The 24,657-nt window shown below is 34.4% G+C and overlaps 1 pseudogene; it reads right to left on the minus strand.

The window, feature by feature from the left end:
- Positions 1-23,796: 23,796 nt before the first annotated feature.
- On the minus strand, positions 23,797-23,914 carry LOC111732227 (annotated as a pseudogene).
- Positions 23,915-24,657: the final 743 nt, after the last annotated feature.

A 24,657-nucleotide genomic window follows, 5' to 3' on the forward strand; every position in this document is an offset into this window, starting at 1 on the left:
TGAAACGGTACTTCCTGCACAAGCCTTCCATGACCCACCCATCTGAAAGTGAAATGAGCGGTCTGCTCCCTTAACTCTTTCATACCTTTTGGCTTTTGTCACAAGTTACTGTCTTTCTGTTTCTTGCCCCTAATCTTCTATTGCCACTGACAGCTCCCTAGCTTTACGGCTCACAAACTAAATCTCTTGGAGAGACTTCTTGATTATTTCTTTGGTTCCAAGTCCAAGACAGGCTTAGGTCAGATACCCGCTTCTATGGCCAGGGCTGAGGGAAGATTTTGTTCAACAAACTAGCTCATTGGATATTCGTGTGCATGAAGAAGAAAGGCTGTTCACATAAGAAGATGCAGATGCTGAACAGATACTTCCCCAAATGTTTTCTACACCAGTGTTTATTATTATTGCTTTGGGGAAAAAAGAATGAGTAATTATTGGTAAATAGTATTAGGTCAAACTGTTAGAATAGGAAAGGAAATGTATCTAGAGATTTTCTAGAAAAACTGGCCCTGTACATCCCAGCACAAAGCCATTCTACTCATTGATTAATTTATTCCTTTGTTAGGTTTAATTAATATTGAATAACATATTTAACAATTAATTTTCATTTTGTCACATGTAAATATGGTAGTCATAGTAATACCGTGATGAACTATTAATTCTCTTTACTAATAAAATTTATCCAGCTGTGCAATCTTCAGATGCATGTTCTAAAGTATTTAATTCTTCTTAATTCCTATAGAAATTCCAGTGATAGGTTAGGATGAATCATTATGGAAAAATTAGATTAAGCCAGAATCTGTTAAAAGAGAAAGGGATTGACTATATAAAACAGAAAACATTGGGGGGAAATGAACTGCTTACCAGTTTAATGTAGCAATAAAATTGTCAAGTACAACTCATTGATTCAGGTATTGTCAGTGCACATTCTATAACTCAGCAATGAAGTATGACAAGAGACCTTTTAGAAATTTTATATGAGGTTTAGATTATAAATAGAAATATCGACTCACAAATATCAACTCATTTGAGGGCTACTCATCTCACTAAGAAATGATTCATGTGAATAACCATATTCAGATTTGTTGGCATGATACAGTTTTTCAAACTGAAAATACATTGTCCTTTCTTTGTCTAAACATATGTCTGTTTATACTTTGTCTTGAGCAGAAAAAAAAATAACATGGAAAATATTATGACTTAAGTATCATAATTTCCTTTTAAGAAAGTTTTAGGCAAAGTTGAATTTTTATGCTTGATCCATTTGTAATTAATGAAGTAATCTTTAGCTCCTCTTACTTCTGCATAAATGGGTATCTGATTGCTTATGTATTCAGAGTACTTATTTCTAATTTAAAATATAGAACCTAATCATCCTATTTCCGCTGCTTTGGGAGCCTTGCTCTCCCAGCTAACCATTCATCACTGGCCTTTAAATTGCTGTAGGCAAGCAGAAAAGGATTTCTTTTCTTTACATTTTCTTAGTATATTTTAACAGAAAATAAAATTAATAGAAGTGTAAAAGACTCCCTCAGAACTTTTGTGGCCACTGCAATTTAGAAATGTTATTGAATTGGTAAAAAAAAGTATGAAATAAAAGACACAAAAAGATCAGGCTAAAGAAATCCACAGTTTTGCTTTTTAAAATATGTCTGTGATTAGCAAGAAAAAACTTAGGTTATGGCTTCAAATCCTACAGCTAAGCAGGGACTAACAATCTCATACATCATCTCAATAACAAAATTGTTAGATTATATTGCTAAACACAGACACACCCAATCTCATTCTTAATGAAAGGCAAGTAAATTACAAATGTAATTTGTATTTTATGAAATACAGTTTTCAGCTATCATACTGGCAAAGATAAAAAGGTTTGCTAATATGCTTTGAAAGTATGGGTGTGGGGAAAACTACTTTCTACCTTCGCACACTATTGGTGTAAATGTAAGTTGGTACAAATTCCAGAGAGGGCAATTAGGCAATATTTACCAAATTTCAAAGTGCTTATATTCTTAGCTTATACTTCTACTTCTAAAATTTACTCTTCAGAAACTATATCTATATATGTAAGGATATTCATCGTGACTATTATTTTTGAAAATAAAATAATAAACCAGGGAATACCTTAAATGTCCATCAATAGACTGTTGGTTAAATAAATCATGGTAAACTTATGATAGGGAAAAGTCTGTACCACATGCAAGAGGTATTAAGTGCAGAACACTTAGTAAGTGTAAAGGTGGAACACTACAAATCGTGGGGTTTTTTTCCTTGATTTTTTTTTTTTCTTATTTTTGAGGATTTATTGAAGGCTTTAGAAAAGCTACATAAGAAGCTGGTTACAGAGTTTACCTTGGAAAGGGAGACTTAAGGTCTCCCTTGAGGTGGTCTGTTTCTATATATCTTTTTATGTTGTGATAAACATTATCATACCAACACAACGTTTTCTGCAAAGTTACAACTTAAAAAGAAAATGTCAAGGACAGTTTCATATGCTGATGTTCTCACTGACCACGGCAGCTCTAACCTGTCACAGGTACCACTATATGTCCATCAGGAGGCTCTAGAGATAAGGAAAAGTGGGAAATGGATGGAGCAAATATTGTGACATGAATAACATTAGGAATCATGATATTACCTCATATTTTTTGAATACTGACAATGTGCCAGGCTCTGGTATAAGCATTTTCCACACATTAACCTACTTAATACTCACATCTATCCAAGAAAGTATGTATTGTCATCATCTTTATTTCACAGATGAGATAGACCTGAGATACTAAAAAGTTGAGGATCTTACCCAAGATAACATAATTGTTAAATGACTGCCCACAATTCCAACAACCATAGGCACTGCATTCAGTGAAGCAGAAAGCTCCTTGCCTTCCTACCAGCACTATTCTGTCCTTTAGGACTAATTGGATCCCCAGTCCAATAAAAAAGGTATTTTTTTCTGTCTCCTCATTCTCAAAAAGGGAGACCAGTTTTGGTTCACTATTTGGATTTGCAAATATTTGGAGAGACTGGACACTATTAAAACTATTAAGCTCCTTGGAAATTGGAAGGCTAAACAAACAAAAGAATGAGTGGAAGGTAGTTCAGGAAAAATGCCAAGAAGATAATCGGTTGTTCACATTAGTATCAGAAAACACAATGCAAAAGCCATAATACAGGAGGAAGATTTTTAAAAAATATTGACAAAAATATTAAATTTCCACAATAAAAGTATCACAGCCATGCATGTTGAATCATTAAATAAAACATATAAAATAAGTACAACCAAAGATATTAAAAATTCAAGGACAACCACATGCATAGGGCCAGATTTTATCACACCCTCCCATCTATCTGTTATATCAAATAGATCAACACGGTACAGTAAGAGATTAACAATAACTAATAATAAAATAGAACAATGATGACAATATACTGTAATGAAGGTTATAAGAATGTGGTCTCTTTCTCGCTGATAACTGATCTGATAACTGACAGGGCTACTAAGTGCCTAACAGTCAAGTAGCATACACAATGTAGATAAGCTGAACAAAGGGATGATGATTCACGTGCTAGGCGGGACAATGAGGCCTGGTGTAAGATTCATCATGCTCCTCAGAATGGCTGCAATTTAAAACTTATAAAATTATTATTTCTAAAATTTTCTATTTAATATTTTTGGATCACAGTTTAATGCGAGTAACCCAAACTATAGAAAGTGAAACCTTGGATAAGGCGAGACTACTGTAACGATGATGATGATATCAATAATAATAAAGGTATAAGAGAAAATAGAGAATTTACATAAAATAAGTTTACTGGCTTAAAATGATTTACAACTCTGTATCTCATAAAATGAAAAAGTGCATTTATTTAAAATTTTTAGCGATATTGGAATTTTGATATTAATGTAACAGTTTGGGATTCCTTCCCTTATGCACTTTCTTGATGATAGAATAGGTTATTTTATAAGTTAGGAATGAGATATGAGCTTATTATAGGAACTGTGCTCAGATGCAGGCAATGGTAGTATTCTTAGTAAAGTAGAGAAAAGAGACTCTGCTAATAAAATAACTAGAGTCATTCTGTCCTTCATAGAGGTAGAAAGATATGCTTGTCTTGTAGCTCTTTCACCAAGATGCTGAATCAGGAAGAGCAGACTTTATTTAATAACCTTCTCCTACATGCAAAGCCTGATGAAATCAGTAGGGAGAGCAAAATGACTATAACCTGGGCCAGAGCCCACACTAAAGAAGCAGTAAGATGCTGACAGGTGGACAAAAGGAATAAAGGACCATGGAAGAAAATACCCCATTTTTATGTTTGTTTAGCACTAGGATTTCTTCTTCTGTGAATTATCTAGCCCTATTCATATATCCAAAAGACAAATTAGGTCATTTATCTTTTGCTTATTGGTTTACAGAAGCTCTTTATATATTATTGATATTAACTTTATTTTATATTTAAATTATATCTATTATATCTAAATATTTTTATATTTTATTTAAAAATTATGTATATTACATTCAGAAATTATGTCTTTTATATTCAACTATTAAGTCTATTTTATATTCAAATGTATCTGGATAGTCAAATATTTCTCAGTGAATATTTTTGCTTATTTCTGTGTAGTTTTTTGGCCTACAAATATTTGTATTTGATATAGTGATGTGTGTTTACTATTTCCTTTATGGCTTCTGGGTCTTTGTTTTATTAAGCAATATTTCACAATTCTTAAATTTTTCTTCCAAATTGGAATTTCTAACCTATATCTTGGTAGCTCGGCTTACTACTTTTTTGGTGTTTTGATTATTACATGGACCTCCTTTAACCCCTGCATGTATTTCTTGCGTTAGCTTTGGAGTTAACCCCTTACGAAGGACTCAATTTAGGGAATTCTCTTGGCAACTCTTCTCTTCCTTGGCCCACTACTTGGGTGCTCCTTCAATTCTCTGTCTCCCTTAGCTCTCTATATAATGAAGCCTGGATTCACTTCTAATGCTTGTTTCCTAAAACCTATGAGCAAGGAAAAAATAACCTTAATTTCCTTTATCAATGATGAAATAAAGAGTATTTTCATTCATTTCTGTGTCAGATTTCACTTCTCCCTATACTATTTATATTTTCAAAATGTCCACTACCTAAGCAACGCATCAGTAGAAATATAATCACATTAACATCCCCTTTATTACTCTCCTTCTATGGGATGTCCATCCTGCTATTACTCTTGACCCTTGGCTGATCTCTTTAAGTGGGATCTGTCATCCCAATGAGGTGGCGAGTGCTGCCTCTGCTTTCATCTCATATTGGACCCCACCACTCTTTAGAACTCTGTTTTCTCACTGCTCTATCAGGCAGGCATTTCTCTGCTGCTGACCACCTTGAATCTTCATGGTACCCAACCTTAGAGATAATCTGGCAGAGTGGGGGTAAAGTGCCCTTTTCCCTTCCGTATTTTACCCTTTCAATGGAATTCAACAGCTGAGTTATGTAGACCCATTGATATGCTAAGTTCAGTGAATATCTTGATTTCCTCAAAAGCAGACTCTGGGACAGAAACTTGGAAGCAGGTGGTTTATGTGGAAGTACTCCAGGAAGCATAAGTAAAAGAGTAGAGAAAGAGTGAGGCAAGAAAGAAGTAGCGATAAAGGTGCATCCATAGCTAGTTATGTGGAGGAACAGGGGCTCAATCTCACTAGGGGCTATTTGAGATATTGGGTGGAATACACCACAGAATTGTTCACTGGGTGTCTAGGAAGCTTGGGTTTTATATGGTGACTCCCATTTCTCATATGTTGAGGGGGTACTCCTGGGGCCATTAAATCTCCAGCATTTCTGGGGCTACTCTGTAATACCAGACAAACTTCCATGGCTCTGAAGAAAGCCCTGAGACTGAGAAACGAAGAGATGCAGGCTCCGAGGTAAGCTGGAAGCACATATAAGAAGGTCCAGCATGGCTTCCAGTGAATGAAACGGGCATGGACAACACCTGCCACTGAGAAACTGCACTTTAGTTTTATACTTAAAACTCCCTTGCACCCTCATTGCAGATGTGTATGTTCCAGTGTGTTTTCTCTGAGCCAACTTTACCATGTCCTTTGTGGAATACACTTAACTGTCAACACACTCTCCACCATTCTATTCTCCCCCTGAAACACGCTGTCAGCCCCTCCAGGTCTCCAGACAGACCTGAGGATGCTGACCACCATAACTGAATACAGGTTCAGTTATTTCCTAGGAGTCTCATTAGATTTCCTGCAAATAGATTTCTTAGTAGTGACTAAGCCATGCCTAGAACTTGTTTAAACTATAACCAGTGAATACAGCTGCCTTCAAGCTGAGAATTATACCACACAATCTTAAAATTTTATCTTTTATGTCTCTTTTCTTTTCTGACCTCTGACAACTGATATTTGACTTATTCTGTATAATGTAACACAGACAACTTACAAAGAGTTTTTGCCAGGTTTCCCTATATACCCTTAACCACTGGTTAAAACTTGCCTTAAAGTAATAGCATTCCTTTAACAACAGATAATTAATCGATTCTATCATGCTTAGAATGCCACATAATAGTTGCCCCTTTGTTGTAATCAGCCTCTTCCATTTAGTTACTTATGATGATTTTGGAAGAAATACCTCAAAGAAGTTTAATTTTGGTGAGTGAGTAGCATTCCCAGAACCATTCCAAGGACAGAAGAGAATGACTGGGACTTAGATGATTACTGAAGTCTTCTGTCTTTTATTGATTTATGTTAAAGCTCCAGGCAAGTAGGCCAGCTCCTCTATGTTGCATTTCCCTCAGTTTCAATATTAAAATACTCATGTGCTAAAGGACTCCAGGGAAGGAAAGCCAGAGGGGCAAGGTGAGCTGCCTGTGGCAGAATGGGAAGTGAAACTACTTGACAGAGGAATAGTATATCAGCGTTGGTGGACTCTTGCTTACAATTGACATTAGATGAATTTAACTTGTGTGAGGAGCATCTTTTCAATCAGTCATGCATCTGAAGGAGTACTCGTAGGGCTTAAGCATTTGCTGTTTGGGTTGTATGAGTTCTAATATTGTTTCATGTGGGTTGCAGTCTGATTGGTGTCTCTCTAGAGGACTCAGTTTAGTGCTTTACCCAAGGTGTACTTAATGGACTGTAAGTGATGTATTGCCATACATTGAAACAGTATTAAATTGCCTCAAACTCTTATTTGATATTTTTCCTCATATTCGGTGGAGGAGTGTGATAAATTCATGGAGAAATACAAAATTTCTCCTCTCCTATAGCTGTAGAACTACTAGAAATCTAAGAAATTGATCCTTGTTTTCATTTCTCTCTCGTTCACATCTATGTGTCCCTGTCTCTGTCTACCTGTTTTTTTTTTCTCTATTTCACATACGTACACTCGTGTGTACACACACGCACAATTTCGATTCTCTCTTCCCTCCCAAGAACATTTTCTATACTTAAAGTTGGTTTTGACCTGTCTTGCCCTTTTGAGACCCTTGAGAGGGGCAGTGTGGTATAGCAGAAAGAGACCAGGTTTTGACAATAAATACGGTTTTGAATTCTAGCTCTTCCACTCAGCTATATGACCTGAAAGTTATACAGACTTTTTTGAACCTTGATTCTCTAAAGTTCAAAATATTTGCTACCCCTCACATCAAGAAAAGGACACATCCCTTTCCACAGCACATGGCTCATGGTACATCTCCCTGAGAAAGCAGTAGATTTCCAGCCATTGCATCATACTCAGCCATATGACTGGCTTTAACCAACAGAGTGTGAACACAAGCTATAAGTGCCATGTTGTAGTTCCACGATTGGTCTTTTCTTTATTCACAAGATTGGTATGTCCCAGAGAGGGGCTCTTCTTTCAGCTTTTTGTTCCAGAAAAACAGCAGACATGGAACACAGACGCAGTTGATCCACAGTGGAGACCCATAATGTGTGCAGGAAAGAAATCTTTATTGCTATAAACCACTGAGACCACACACAGTACCTGAGCCTGAAATGATTTATACATTTCCTCATATATAAAATGGCAATAATATTATCCATTCTGCAAAGCTAATGTAAAACGGAGTGAAATAATATAAATGAGAGTTCAGCAATTGGTAGTCAACACAAGGCTTAGAGATGGCAGTTTAAAATTTTGAGGGGCTGGAAAGGAGGAATTTCTGGAGCCCCTACTTCATTATTTTGGAAGGTGCTTCCAATCAAGGGAAGGCATTTATTTCTAAAATAATCTCTTTCTCTTCTAGGAAAATATCTATATGTAATTCAGTCACAGTTCTAATTTCACGTCCTCTTTAAAGTTATACCCAACCCTCTGTCCCTATGCAAAATCAATTGCCTCTCTATAGCCATAACAACATGTGTTCTAAATGTTTACATGCTGATTTTCCCACTAGGCTGTGCAGGCCTTTAGGGTAGAAACTAATTTTTTATATTCAAACATCCAAAAGCAATGGGATATGGAGAAATTATAGTAGAGCCTCATCATAGAAACAATTTTAATTTATGCCAACAAACAACAAAATTTGATATGAGTCTATTATCTTGTATAATAACAAACACATCTAGTAATGTGCATTCTGATGATCAGGTTTATAACAGAATGGAGTAAACACTGCATATAAGAAAGATGCCTTAGAATATTTCACCCTATTCTTCTCTTCATCACTGGAATAGAAGCAGAATGATTTGAATGTCCTAATAGCTGTATGCACATGTTCCTTTTGTCCTTTTTCAGTCTACACTAGTCGTTCTCACAATGTATAGGAATGTTTGTATTGTGTATATAAAACATATGTATGTTTATTACAGTGTAGGAACAGTTAATGAATTTTCTAAGAAAATTTTTAAACAACTTCATTGAGGTAAAAAGGGTATACAATAAGCTGCACAGATTTAGAATGTACAACTTGAAGAGTGTTGATACGTGTATACACCTGAGAGACAATCACCACAGTCAACATAGGGATGTATTAATTACATCCAGAAGTTTTCTTATATGCCTCGTTAATCTCATTCCCATCCCTGCTCCCTGGCCCTTCTATTGCTAGAGAACCACAGACCTGTTTTTTGTGCTATAAATTTGTTTGCTTTTTCTAGATCTTTATTTAAATGGATTCATGCAGTATATACTCTTTGTTTGGCTTCTTTCACTCAGTAAAATTATTTTGAGATGAACATTTGGGTTGTTCCTAGTTTGGGGCTATAGCAAATGAAGCTTCTTTGAACATTCACGTACATGTCTTTGTGTAGGCATATGTTTTTATTTATCTTGGGTAAATATCTATGAGTAAAAGGGCTCGATCATATTATAAGTTTATATTTAACTTTTTATGAACCTGCCAAACTGTTTTCCAAAATTATGCATTCCACCAGCAGTATATGAAAGTGCCAGTTCATCTACTTCCTTGTCAACCCTTGGTATGTATGGTTAGTCTTTTAAGTATAGCTATTCTTTGAGATATGTATTTCATTGTGGTTATAATTTGCATTTCTGTAATAACTCACAATGATTAGCATCTTTTTATATCTTCATTTGTTATTTACATATTTTCTTTGGAAAAGTGTCTGTTCAAATATTTTTCACCATTTTTATTGTGTTATTTGTCTCTTCTATTATTTAGGTCTGCTCTATTTCTCCTGACAATGTTTTGCAATTTTCAGTATATAAATCCTTTACATTTTTTTTGTGACTGTAAATTATATTATTTCTTAAAATTTCAATATCCAATGCCTATTGATAATGTACATACAAATAAAATTAGCTCTAAAAATATTGATCTAATATCTCACTGCCTAGCTAAACTCATTTATTCTTTCTATTAGCTTTGGGGTAGATTTCATTATATTTTCTGCATAGAGGGTCTTGTTGTCTTTGAAAAAAGAGAGTTACTTCTTTCCTTTCTATTTGAATGATTTTTATTTATTTTCTACCTCATGGCAAGGGCTAGAATATCTATATCTAGTACAATGTTGAACAGAAGTGGTGAGGGTAAATATTTTTGTTTTGGTCCTTCTCTTAAGAGGAAAATAATCATTATTTCTCAATTAAGTATGATGTTAGTTGCAGTTGTTTCATAGAAACTCTGGTTGAGGAAATTGCTTTCCATTCTTATTTTAGCTGACAGTTTTTATCAGGAATGAATGTTTGATTTTGTCAAATGCTTTTTATGCATTATTTTGGATGTCACATGATGTTTATTATATAGTATATGAATAATTATAGTGAATTACCTTGATTGATTTTGGACTGTTAAATCAACTTTACATCCATAGGATAAATTTATTTTGTCATGATGTATTTTTATTTTATTACATATTGTTGGATTTGATTTCCCATTATTTTGTTTAAATGTTTGCATCTGTATTCATGAGGGATCTTAAAATCAGTTTTCTTTGTTTTTGTTTTAGTTTTTATAACATTTTTGGTTTTAGTTTCAGAATAATGCTGGCCTCATTGAATAATTTAGGGAGCAGTTCATTCTCTTCGGTTTTTTCAATAAGTTCATGTAAAATTGGGATTATTTCTTCCTTACATATTTGGTAGAATTCACCAGAGAAGGCATTTGGGCCTCGAGTTTTCTTTGTACAAACGTTTTTAACTACAAATTCAATGTTTTTCATTGACATGGGGATTATACCCATTATCTATTTTTTTTTCCTTCTTGAGCAAGTTTTATCTCTCAAGGAATTTGTCATTTTTATCTAAGTTGTCATATTTATTTGCATAAAGTTGTTCATAATATTGCCTCACTAATTTTTAATATATGTGGACTCTTTAGTGATGTTATCTCTTTAATTTCTGATACTGGTAATTTTATTTTATTTATTTTTTTGTTCCTGATCAGTCAGACTAGAGCTTTGTCAGTTTTATTAACTCTTTCAAAGAACTAATAATTTCACTAATATCTAATCTGGCTGGTGGGAATAGACACTATTCCCTGTCTTGCATGAGTTTCAGGAATTGTTCTCTCTTATCCTTACAGGTGGTTCTGTCCCTGGCTTTCAGTAATTTCCTCACATGCATGCACTAATCGAAATTCTCCTGAATATTCAAGAGGGAACTTGTGTGGATCTGCAGCATTCTTTTTGCGTGCAGCTCACTTCTCTCTGGTACTCTGTCTTGAGAACTACATCTTTTTTGTCTCTCTAAACTCTCGGCTTCATCTCTTTACCCCAGGAAATCCACCAAGCTCTGCCTGAGTTCACCCTCCTTGTAACACCATCTGGAAACTCTGTCCAAGAAGCAAACTGGGCAATCATAGGGATCACTTCATTTGTTTGCCATCTTCAGGAATCACTATTTTCTTTGCTTGATGTCCAATGTCCTAAAATTCATTATTTCAAATATGTTGTCTGGTTTGGGGATCATTTCAGACAGAAAAATAAGTCTGATTCCTATTATCCCATCTTGGAAGTCCCTCTTTCAAGATGGCAGAAGTCTCTCAAAGCTAATTTTGATTATGTGATTTTTTACCTCTTTTAATTAAATCTAGGAACATTAATTGATTTGACTAAGATTTTGCTGCTAGTAAATAAAACCTTGCTTTTAGAGGGGGCGGGGGGAAGCCTAGAAATCACAATCCAGTCTTTATTCCATGCAGCAGTCAATTTCCACCAAATTTTAGTTTGCGAAATTTGCATGTAATCAAATGTATGTCTGGGCACATATACACAACTATACCAATTTTTGATACTTGATGACTTCATTTCAAATAACTCACACATTTGCCAGTAGAAAATATTGAATGCAATAATATGATTTTTATAAAAAAGATCTATTTCTGTCTGCATACCTACTGTTACTTTAGTGTAAATTTACCATTACCTCGTGTGTTATGGAGCTAACAGATCTAATTTTATGGAGCTTTTCCAACCCTAATACAAAGCTGACAGCTGTCAGCTGTGAACTGTATGTTTATTTTGCATCAACGATATCCTAGAAGGTGAAAATGCACACCCATATACCATGATTTTTATGCAGAGATAATGTTTAAATTAACACGTAGGGAGATTTAATTTCACTTACATATTTTAACATCATGAAAAATTATATCTGGTGGATTTTTTTGTGAAAACTATGTTGTAGGTTGATCATTCTAAAAGTAAAGTTGACTTATTTTTGTCTCTTATTGGAAAATATATAATATTAGTTGCTTCTATCTGGGAAAAGCCCTTAGTACTGAATGAAATGTATTACAGGAGAGTTTCTGGTGAGCAATACACACACACACACACACACACATATGTATATTCTCAAAAAATATTTAATGAATGAATGAATAAATACTTGCATCCTTCTTCAAGCCCCTGACCATTCTTTTTAATCTTTCCTTTTTAATTTTACAAATATTCACTAAGTGACTATCATGGACCAGGCACTCCAGAAGACATGAAGATGCGTAAATTTTAGTTGCTACGTTTAAGGAGCTATAATATATAGTATGAGATCATATGTGCAGCGTTAATGCCATAAAAGAGTACAAAGAACTGGAACTGGTCACCTCAAAATCAGGGAGTAGTCACCTCTACTTGGGAGAAATTGAGGAAATAGACAATGCATTTAAGATGAATTTAGAAACATGAGTAATGTTTTCATAGGTGGAAATAGACATCAAGGAAATTCCAAGCAGGAAAATAACATGTACAAAGATAGGCCTGCTAGGGTAATCAATATGTCTCATTTATCTGGTGAATTGGGAAATTGCAGAAAGAGTTGAGAGATAAAGCTGGAGTGACAGGGGGGATAAAGTGGTGGTAACATTGTTAGCAGCTGTGAAAACGAGCAGGATGAGTTTGTATTTAATGTTGTTAGACAGTTGGAAACCATTCACTTATTTTAGTAGGGATTTAGTGTGTTACTGAAGCTGTGTGTATGAGTATAAACTCATACTTGAATGTAGGAAAGAAGTTCCACAGGGATAAGAGGTATGGAAGCCCAGTTAGTGAGCAAGCAAAATAATTCTGGGAATGAATGAAGTGCATGATGGAGAAGACTGTAAAGACATTTCAGAGGTAAAAATGAAATAATTTGGCAACTGGTTAAATATGCTTAATTAAAGCAAAGAAGAATGAAGGGATTTTGCCGTAGAGAAAGGATTTTACAAATGTACTCAATTTGTTTTTACCAAATGTTTCCAAACAAGAAACCACAGAATAATGAAATGCATGAGAATCTGAATGCAAGATGTGTCCTTAAAATCTGTACACAGAAATTGAGGCCAGACAAGTTGAACCAACACAACAGAGTGAGTGAAGTTTTAAAAAGTACTCCCTTTAGTAGTCCTTTTTTTATTTTTATTTTATTTTTTTAACTCTAATGACTTGAAAGTTCTGAGCTTATATGGCTAGTAGAGTAGGCATACTATTAATGGAATCTGGGAATCCAGGGAGCAAGCTAATAAATTGATTTCTATCAATCATATCTCCTTTGACTTTAAATACACTCGAACTACCAAAACAAATCAAAGAAACATCTTTCTTTCTTTTAATTATTCAAGAATAAAATTGTATTCAAGTGGCCAGGTCAAATACATGAGAGAGCTGCAGAAGTTTATAACAAAACTTATATTAAAGATTTTAAAAAACAGAGTATGTTTCAAAAGGCCACATTTAAATCTTTTTATTGCAAGGTCCAAATAAAACTATATAAACACCTAGACCTTTTCTAAATTAACAGACATCTGATACTGATGCTCAAACACCTTTTAATTCCAATAATCTCTTTGTCTCATACTTATTTTTAGAGTTTGCATAGGCACAATATTTTTCTCATGCTGTATGTGAACCCACTTTATCTTTTAGAATTGTTCTTGATTTCAAATGTTTCATTCCCTACCCATTGTTATTTTTTGCCACTTTCAATTATTTTTTTATCTTTTATTTTGAATAAAACATATCTCTACTTACCAGCACTCTTAATACTCTCACTGAATTTTCATATATCATAAATGATAGGATTTATGTTCATAAAGCACAACAACAGTGAACACACCGTAGACTGGCAAGTACCATGACAGACAACACTGGAATGACTGCACAGGACTACTAAAGTCCTCTGTTGTTTGTGTGCACAAATGAAACAATTTTTGCTCTGCCTGTAAAAGTAAATAGGTTATGAAGTTCATGAATACAGGAGATTTGTATATTCTGTGGCCTCAGGCCTTCTTTTTCCTAGGTACATATTGGAATTGAGGCTTTCTTTTCCTGCTGGTCTGTCATGACAGCGTAAATTTAAGGAATTCAAACCTTTTCTTTTTCTGTTAAGACAGAGTTGCTCAGTATGATGATTACTTCATTAATGTTTGAACAATACTTGAATTCCCTTATATGAGAAAAATCACAAGAAACATTCATGAAAGGATTCTTACTAGGAAACTTCTCAGTGAGAAAATGCACACAGCTCACAGCTCACCACCAGCCTCTCTTGCTAGGTATTTTATTCAAAGAGATCTCAGGACTTGAGACTTTTGCCAGGCTCTGGTAGGTGCCATGTGAAGGTAGGTTGGGAACTTGCTTTTCATCTCATCAAGTCTGTGCTGGGACAAATTCCCGCTGTCACAACACTTTTCCTACCTAGGGAAAGAAGCAGGTATCTTAATATTCTATTTGAATACATACCTCTTTGTAAATTTCTTTTATTCTTTTCCCCACTACTTAAGCACTAGTTATCTTTAAATTGCACTGATTCTTGGTGTTCAAAGGAAAGGAAAGTTTATAGGAACTTCTGGGTCCTAAAAAGCATCAACTAGAAACCTAGAAATTAAAAAAACAACAACAAAACAGGCAAATTGTGAGGCTGGGAATTGAACTCAAAATATATACGAGAATAGTTTGCATGCAATATAGTATCGATCAGTTGTCCTTTGCTCTAGAAAGCAAAATTTTTAAAATTAGTTTGTATTTGGAACAATAGAAGTTGCATTTTCTAAGTCCAATATTATTGATGGTTTCAGAGAATTAGGTGAGACTCAATGTTTAATCATATAGTATTTCCCTGTAAATTTAAGTAGAAAATTGAGAAAACGTCTCTTTTCTAAAAACTCAGATTTGTTAATACAGAAAAAAAAGGCACAAGGAAAACCTATATAAAAATAAAAATCTGTCAAGATAAATATGATTCCATTTCTTAAATCATATATATTAGATAAAATTTGGGCAATAGATTACATATTGATAATGGCTAACATCTTCAGGCCAGAGTTATGTGTGGTTGTGGCATTGTTTTGTGTTAATATCTGTATTTTTTTAAATGTCTTTTTTGAGTTAAATGACTAATAACCCTATGTTCAGGATTTTGCAGAACTGTCTTGATTTCTGATGAAAAAAATGTCTAGAACATTTTTGGTTATCACAATTTTGGCCGAGGTGGCGGTTGTGGTGATGGTGGCGATTGCTACTGGCATCTTGTGAGCAGAAGCAAGAGATGCTGGTAAATGTATTACAATGCACAGGACAGTCCTCGACGGTATAGCATTATTCAGCCCCAAATGTTAATAATACTTTGGTTGATAAATTCTGATTTAAAATATTCTATTTCATTGTCCTTCTGCATACTTACCAGCTCATGTATTCTAGTATTCCTTATTTGGACTTCAATAAGTGTTATCCAGTAATTTTATTCTACAGTGGGCTCCATTTAGATTAGGTTCTGCAGTAAAAGTGTAAAAGTGCTTAAAAAATTCATCCTTTCAGGTAAAATTGTTGCCTAATATAATACATAAATGTACTTTGTGTTTTATTTCAACCCTGCATTAGCATTTTAATACAGTTTTTGTAAGCATATAAGGCCAGTTATCCATCGAGAACACATTCTAAATTGACAACAAAATGCTTATGCAAACATAGGTTGAAATATCAAGTTAATCATTTTCGTTACAAGGAAATCTCAAAAATTTAAATAAAAAATTTCAAGCTTTAAAACATGACTTTCTTTCAACAACATTTCATTTGCTCTGGCTTCCGCAACTGTATAGAATAGGCACTAATATCCTTAAACTTGGACTGAAGGTGAACTTTTTACCCAGTGGTTGCAAAATGACTGAACATACTGTTTCTCTTTTTCAGGCCCTCCTGCTTTACAAAGGGGGCATTTTGGATGTAAGAGTACTTGGTGGTGGGAGTGCAGCTAAGACCTAGGAGTGGGTGTGAATAATCTTTCTGTGGGTTGAGTTGCACCCAAGAACAAAGTAAGACCTGAGCCTCAGAATACAGCCTCTGTACTCTGTTTAAAAGAGTTTTATTTATCTTTAGGTTAAATAACATTCTAGAATATGTAAGCAAAGTCCCTGAGGTACATGGTGTAGTAGTCAGAACAGATTGCACAAAAGCAAAGATTGTATTAGGCATGTTGTGTGCCTGATGTTCTATGGACATTCCAGTACCATATGCATTTCCAAAAAAAATTAGGTATTTCATCAATACCCTAATTTTTTGAGGGCCCATAAATGTTATGCATCTGGAAATATAAATGTAAAATCACATCAAACATAGCTGGTCTATTAAAAGGTCAACAGAAATACTACCTCCACACTCCTGTCACCTCCTTGGCTATATGACCAAAGATCACTGTGTATTTGACATTTAAAAAATGAACGTGACAGAAATTTATTTTCTTGCTATCCTCCTGAGTTTCTATTCTCTAGGGAAAAACTAGTTGCCTATGGTTGCTATATTTTGATTCATGATACAGCATTCACATGGCAATTGTGTTTCTTTTTTTCTATTTATTCAGTCAATAAATAGATTGAAATATATAACCTCAGAAATACCAGATTCACTATAAAATGCACTCAATCAAAGCTAAACTATTTCATTATTACTTGCGAAGAAACAGGGCACATACTATCAAATTTCAAAATATATGTAGAAAATTGAAAACATAATATAGGTAGTTTTAGATCATAGTATTTTGAAAATAATTTAAGATATTTTAAGAGCTTTAACAAAAGCAGGCCTGACTTATTTGCCCGTAGTAAGCATAGATTGCATATTATGTATGTGAGTTCTCTTATGGTAAGAACAATAGTTTTAAAATCAGCCCATTGTCTTTAGGGTATGAGAAAAGGATTATAGGGAGAGAAGATACTGAGGAAATAAGGGAGCGTGATAGCAGCCGATTTCCCAAGGTTCCTGTGGTCCAACATTTATTCATTTCTTATTGTCAATACTTTCTACAGATCCTCTTGCCTTTTCTTTTGTCTTCTTTTGGATTTACAACGTTCTTTCTGGCTTGATAAATTAAAAAAACACATACTTGAAATGAACTTCTCTGTATTTATTCCTTCCTTACTTCATTACAAGAATATAAATATTCAATGCAAGACACGGTGTAAGGCCTGGTGAGAATAGAAGATATGTGGCCTTGGTACTTGTTCTAAAGAGAACTGGTACATCTGCAGAATTGGCCGACTAGCACTTAGAGAGGTGCTAAAAGAAAGATCTCCCTTAAAATCCCACCTTCACCTGCATGTTGCCCTCCCTTTCCAATCAATTCTTGTCCCCCAACGACTGTCTCATTTCTCTCCTAATAAATTAGTTTGCCTTCATTTAGATTCATTTATGCAATTGTATTCTAAAGCAAGTTTGTAGTTGAATCAGGACAGAATCCCTGTAAAATGGAGGAATATGCTGCCAGATGGGCTGGATTCTTACTCTTCCATCACACCAGGGAGCTGAGTAGGTCTGTGAAGTCTTTCTAACCAACCACATATCTTAAATATTGCTCATTTCACAAATGAAGAATTATTTCTTACACTTCTTATGCTACTTAACAAACTTTCTGACATAGATTTCAGTAATAACATGTGAAGCAGCTATCTTGGGGAGTGTATTAAAGTTTTTGAACCCACATCACATATTCAGAGACAACAGATTGATAGAGGAAATTGTCCTCTGAGGTTCTTGCTCCTGCCTTTACCTCCTTTCCTAAGTAAATTTTACTCACCCTTAAATGCACAGTTTGAGAGCCCCTTGTATTGAACAATAGCAAGGTTTATTGTTTCTTCTATTTTTCTTTGTATGAACAATTATGACAGCATGTATAAACACTGAAATTGACACAGAATGTGCACCGTTTTCCTTGGCATGTAAATTTTCTCTTCAGACATCATATCTTAGATATTTCTTTATTTTTCATGTAAATCATTGTATCTTCTAGCACAAAGTTCTACATAAATATTTGCTGCAATGGTGTATGGATGAATGGATGAATGGATGGATAATGAATGAATAGCTAAAATACTCATATATTATCTGGGGCTTTCTCAGAGAGTTGTTTATCAATAACTCAAGGCCTTGTCTAGTTGTCGGGAATAGAATATTTTTATTGGGGAGATTTCAACCATAAATACTCTTAGGATTGGTGGGCCAAAATGATGCTACTTGGTCAGGAAAGATACCTCTCCAGGGTACTAAAAAGAGATGGATGATGATGAAGTCCATAAAAATAGATTTCTCTTTTTTCTGATTTTACCTAGGGTTTGCATTGCTTTCTTGTCATGACGATTCTCCTTCTTTCCTTCCTTAGATTTTATATGAGGTTTATTATATTATAGGAAGATATGAGAAGTTAACCATGTCAGTGAATCAGCTAAAATTTTTTGCAAGATTTGTAGGATATTATCTCTGAAAGATTAAGATGACTGGCTTAGAAAGAAAAGATTACTGAAAATAGTGATTTGGGTATGCTTGACCATCTTTTCTCTAACTATGACTTTTGCTTTCTGAAATAAGAGATATAGGCTTTCTCTGACTAGAAGAGCCTGTGTACTGACATATTTTACTGCCAAAAGAAAAAAAACTCAGTCTAAATTTTATTTGCTTCATGATGTCTCAAAAATATTAAAATTCTCATGTCTGTTGCAAGTTATCAATTAATGATTCTAAATATTTTTTTCCTTAATTTCACATGTAGGACATGTACTCCTCTTTAACTAGAGAGGACATTTTTTTATTGCTTAATGAATTCTTAGCATTAATTACTGAACAATTATAGTTCAGTAAACTAAAGAAGATTGCTACTGAGAAAATTAGCATACCAATTAGGGTTTTAAATATGAAAGGAGAAATACCTTTATTTAAAGAATATCTCTATTTTACCTCTCCTTCTAACTCTGGGAAACATTCCATTTCTAGCTACACACTTTATCTCTGCCTCATCGTTCAGTCCCATAACTCCTTTCTCTGCCTTGGTCTCTTTTGATCTATTTTCAACCCAGAAGCCAGAGTGATTCTATTAAACTGCAAATCAAATTATGTCACTTCTTTGCTGAAAATCTCCTAGTGACTTTCCATCTCACTCAGTCCTAAAGCCCATCACTATCACTATAGCAATATAGTGACATAGTGATATGTAGGGATATAGTGATAGGTTATCACTATACTATATCTAAGGCTATAAGAAAATCTGACCTCACTCTGGAACGAGAGATTATATCTTCCAAGTCTCTTCACTATATAAACATCTTTGAAAAATAGTCCAAAACAAAGGCAGTCAGTACCTCTAATCACAAGATATGTGGCGATGTGAGAGACTCATGGAGGATTGTTTCTCAACAACTGTGTATTTTATTTGTTTCATTCATAATTGTCTGACTACCCCAATACATTTCAAATTCCATGAAATAGGGATGTTTTTCTTTCCTGCCCTGTACTGGTGTATCTCCAGAACCTAGAAAAATACCTAATCATAGATACTTAACATATACTTGTTGACCAAATGAATGAATCGCTAGTCCTTCTTCACCAGAGTTTACAAAGGAAGCTGGCTGACAGAACCATCCTCAATTCAATGATTTGAGCATAAGGCCAGCTTCGACAACCAATTCTATCTCCTACTGCTTAGGACACTGTCAGTCTCATGGTAGGCCCTTGGTAATTAATTATATACACACACACACACACACACACACACACACACACACACACACACACATATTCATAAATATGTATATATGTATATATATATCCATAATCACGTGAGCCAGTTCCTTGAAATTGGCTCACGTGATTATGAAGGCTGAGAATTCTCAGATCTCCAGTCAGCAAGCTGGAGACGCAGGAGAACTGTTGCTGTAAGTTCCAGTGTAAATTCAAGGGCCTGAGAACTAGGAGAGCTGGTAGTATAAGTTCCAATCTGAGTCTGAGTCTGAAGGTGGGAGAAGACCAATGTCCTAGATCAAAGACAGCCAGATGGAGAGAAAGAATTCTTTCTTCCTCAGCTTCTTATTCTATTCAAGCCTTCAATGGATTGGATGAGGCCTACTCACATTAGGCAAGGTAATCTGTGCTCAGGTTGCCCAGAGCAGAAATTGGGGGCAAAGGTCAGGAGATAGGGTATTTTGCAGGATCTGAAGTGCGGCCAGGAAGTAACAGGATGAGGAGAGACATGGGGTGGAGGCAGAGAAAATTCAGTCTGAGATACGAAGCCCACTGTTCATCCATGGACACTTCTGTGTTCTTTCCTTCTGCTAACCCAGGGAGGGTTCTGAGGAGAAGAAGATTTTCTTTCTCTATTTGTTCTTAACTTGCATTGGGGATTTTAGACTTGATCCCTATTTCTACAGCAAGCTACTGCCTTCTTCATGACACCAAGGTACCTCAAACTGAAATGGGGAAGGGTCCCTCTACTGTGTGAGGGTTCAAACCAATCAGGCTAGGAGTATAATGATGACTTCTCTATTAAGTATTTGATCCTAAATATATCACACAAAAGGACATAACTAGAAATGTAATGCAGTTTTATAGTTAGAAGGTAAAAATCCTGTTTTGAAAAAAATCTCATCTTATCCAGAAACACCCTCACAGATACACCCAGAAATAATATATAACCAAATATCTGGTGAGGAAACCCAAAACAGGCAAGTTTTGATAAGCTGGGAGTGAGAAAAAAGGAGATTGTCCCCCTAGAATTGGAGTGATGTGTGGTATATATCCAGTTGAGACTGGAGAAAAATGGACAAAGACAATAGAGACCACTGCGGGCCCAGTCAAGTTGACACATAAAATAAATCATTATAATTGTCTTATCAATTTTTAATAGATACTAATAAGTAAATAAAATTGTTCTAATGATCATCTGGTGTTTTCAGACCATTATATTCAGAGCCGTCTTTACCTCACAGAAAAATTAGATCAAAGGTGACCGAGGGTTAGTTCTTCTTAGCAGATCATGGCCATTGATGGTGATATGAACAAACTCAGGATAAACTAACTGGAAATAAAGAATTCAGAAACATATGAAAGACAAAAACAATTATCTTTAAAAGATAGGAAGGATGCTGCAAAGATAATCTTGACACGTTTGATCACCCATGGAGTTGACATAGCACAAGAAACAAAGCAGTGTAGACTGAAAAACAAAAAATCTTGGTTTGTTTTTATTAGATATTGAAACACAGGAAAGTTTCTGAGGTAATGGAACTAAAAACAGGCAAGTTCTGGTAAGTTGGGGGTGAAAAAAAGGGAGATGGTCCTTAAAGAATTAGAGAACCATAGACTGCATATCTGAGTTTGGAGAAGAACGGACAAAGTAGACAGAGACCACTTGTGTGGCTAATAACTTCCTTAGGCATAATAAAGCTGTATTCTCTATCTATCCAGATAAAAAGTCACAAAATCTGCTTCTTTCAGCATCTCTCTTTTTTTTTTATCACGAACAAATGAAAAATTTAACTCCCCAGATATCTCAATCACAGAACAAAATCTTATTTTATCCTTTTCCTTGGGCTTACAAACATAGAGTATTATGTTTAAGATTCTTTTAAAATAGTTCTTTTGAAGAAGGTACTACTCAATATCTGATTCTTTTTTTCCCACAGAATGAAGTACTGCCAAAAAATAAGTCAGACTGAAGCACAAAGTAAACAAATTATTTGACTTGTTTAATTTTTTAAGTTAAAGTGTTTGGCAGATAAATTTACAGCTTCATATGTACGATGTATTTTTTAAAAGAACTTAATTAATTGCAATCATTATCCAGATTTTTCCTAATAAAAAATTTTAAAAACAGTTTGTTTTGTTACTTTTTCATTCTAAAAAAAATCAGAATTTCACGTTAAAAATTACCCAAGGTTATTTTTCTTTAAAAAAAAAAATGGCTCTGACTCATCAAACTCTCACAAGACTTCAATTCATTCGATGCTGTAGCTTCCCTTTTGGTAACTGATTCATGACTTCCTGAGAGTGGCCAATCTCCTAGGTAGAAATGACTAGATTTCTAGAAATGGTGCCTCAGTGAGTCATCATCTTGGCCTGAAAAATCCCATTTCCAGGGGTACAACAACATGGATAGTGGCACACTCATTATGAGACATATGTTAGCAGAACTGAAGCATTTATGCATTAAGATATTTTTTTCTTAAAGTTTTTGGATGTAAAACAGAGAAATTTAACTAATTTAGGAGTCTTTCAGTCACTATGCTCATGTACTATTTTGTGGAACAGGAATATGTAAGTATAAACCAGCAGAGGTTCAGGGGTTGGTTCTCTATGAGGGAATGATCTAGACTTGGGGCTAAAACCAGAGTTCAGAATGAGCCAAGGCCAGTTACTAGGGTTCAGAATGGAAAACTCCAAGAGCCAGGTGACATAGTTTACAGAATTAGAATTGCAAATGAACAATTATAATTGGGAACCAGTTGAAACAAGTCACATAGAAACTCAGGAAGTAAATATAAGACATTCTAATGAAATCTGGTTAATACAGACTTATTGGCTGAGTTTACTTTTAAAATGGCTTTATATGGTCCTCATAAAATTCAAATAATACCTGTGCATATAAATTTAAAAGTCAGAAGAAGGATTTGCAATATTAAGCCTTTGAATCCATTAATATATCTCTATTTATTGAAGTCTGTTTTTATATTCTTCAACAAAGTGTTATTCTTCCAGAAAGCCTTCTATCTTTTCTTAGGTCTATTCCTGGCTTGATGGTGTTTTTGTTGTTGCTGTTGTTTTCTATAACAGACAGGAATTATTTTCTATTACTTTTTCTAATTGATTACTATTGATGTGTAGAAACCTTAATAATTTTGATGTTGACCTTGTATCCTGCATACTTTGTAAAATCTAATAGTGAAAATTCCATGATAATTACATAGATAGCAATACATATTAATCTTGTTTCTTCCTTTCCAATGTATTGAATAAGTTAAGACTTATGATCCAATAGAGGAATTATCTACATTTGTTTTCTAAATGTGTTTTTGAAAATCATAAGTGTCATGAAATGCTTTTTGTTCGGCATCTGTTATGATTATGTGATTTTTCCTGTCATCTGTTCGCTAATATAGTACTTAATAGTTTTCTATTATTGAACTTTTTTGTTTTCCCGGAATAAACAGAATTAGATCATGATGTATTATTTTTTTATACAACTTTACTTATTCAGATAATATGTTAAGATTTTGGTATCTATGTTTATGTCAGATTGGTTTCTTAATTTGATTTTAAGAATGTGCTTTGTATCTATAGGTGTGTCAAGTTTCATTGCTAATAATACTTGTGTTTAATTTATTTTATTGATCAGTCATTTCTATTTTACTTGTTTTTGCAGCACATTAGATTTCGATTTCACTAATTATTTTTTTTTGATTCTTTGTTTTCTCCTTCATTAATACCTGTTCGTACTATTTTCTTGCTTTAACTGTCTTCAGATTTTTTACTTTTCTTAATGTCTTAAGTTACATGATTAACTCATTCAGCTTTTTTTTTTTTTTTTTAGGTGAAGCAACCCTTAGTTGACCTCACAGTTTGCAGGGAACTTGTCAGATTACAATCCCTTATTTTTAAAAAATAATGCCTACAGTACCTGGTCTTCCTAAGTGGTCTCCCATCCAAGTACTAACCGGCCTGACCCTGCTTAGCTTCTGAGATCAGATGAGATCGGGCTAGTTCAGGGTAGCATGGCAGTAGACACACTCCGTATTTTTAAAAAATTCAATTTTAAAGTACTTTACTTTTCAAATAAACAAATTTAAATTTATCCATCCTTAGAACACCAATGACTCAACCCTGTAAAATTTGCTCTAAAATACTTTCATTGTCGTTTGTTTCTAAGTGTTTCATCATTTCCAGCATACTTCCCTTGTTGTCCAGTGAGCCACTTAGGAGTGCATTTAAGGTTTGTGTGTGTGTGTGTGTGTGTGTGTGTGTGTGTGTGTGTGTGGTGCATGTGTATATACATGTTGTTTTCATACATGTTTTCTTCCTCCTATCTAATCTGTTTGCACTATGGGTAGAAAACAAAGTCTGTACAATATTAATTATTTGAGATGTTTTGAGAAGTCCTTTGTTCTCTAGTTTCTATCTCTGGCTTGCAGTTTTATTTTTTAATTAATTTTTTTGGGGTGACATTGGTTAATAAAACTATGTTGATTTCAAGCGTACGATTCAATAATATATCATATGTATATTGTATTGTGTGTTCACCACCCAAAGTTAAATTTCCTTCCATCACCATATATTTGACCCTTTTTACTCTTATCTGCCTCTCTTCCCCCTTCCCTCTGGTAACCACTAAACTGTTGTCTGTGTCCATGAGCCTCTGTTAATTTATCATGTTCATTTGTTGCTTTCAGTTTTATATCTCATATATGAGTGAAATCATATGATTCTCAACTTTTCCTGTCTGACTTATTTCGCTTAGCATGATAATTTC

The sequence above is a fragment of the Pteropus vampyrus genome, unplaced genomic scaffold (assembly GCF_000151845.1).
Source record: "Pteropus vampyrus isolate Shadow unplaced genomic scaffold, Pvam_2.0 Scaffold11, whole genome shotgun sequence".
Lineage (NCBI taxonomy): Eukaryota > Metazoa > Chordata > Mammalia > Chiroptera > Pteropodidae > Pteropus > Pteropus vampyrus.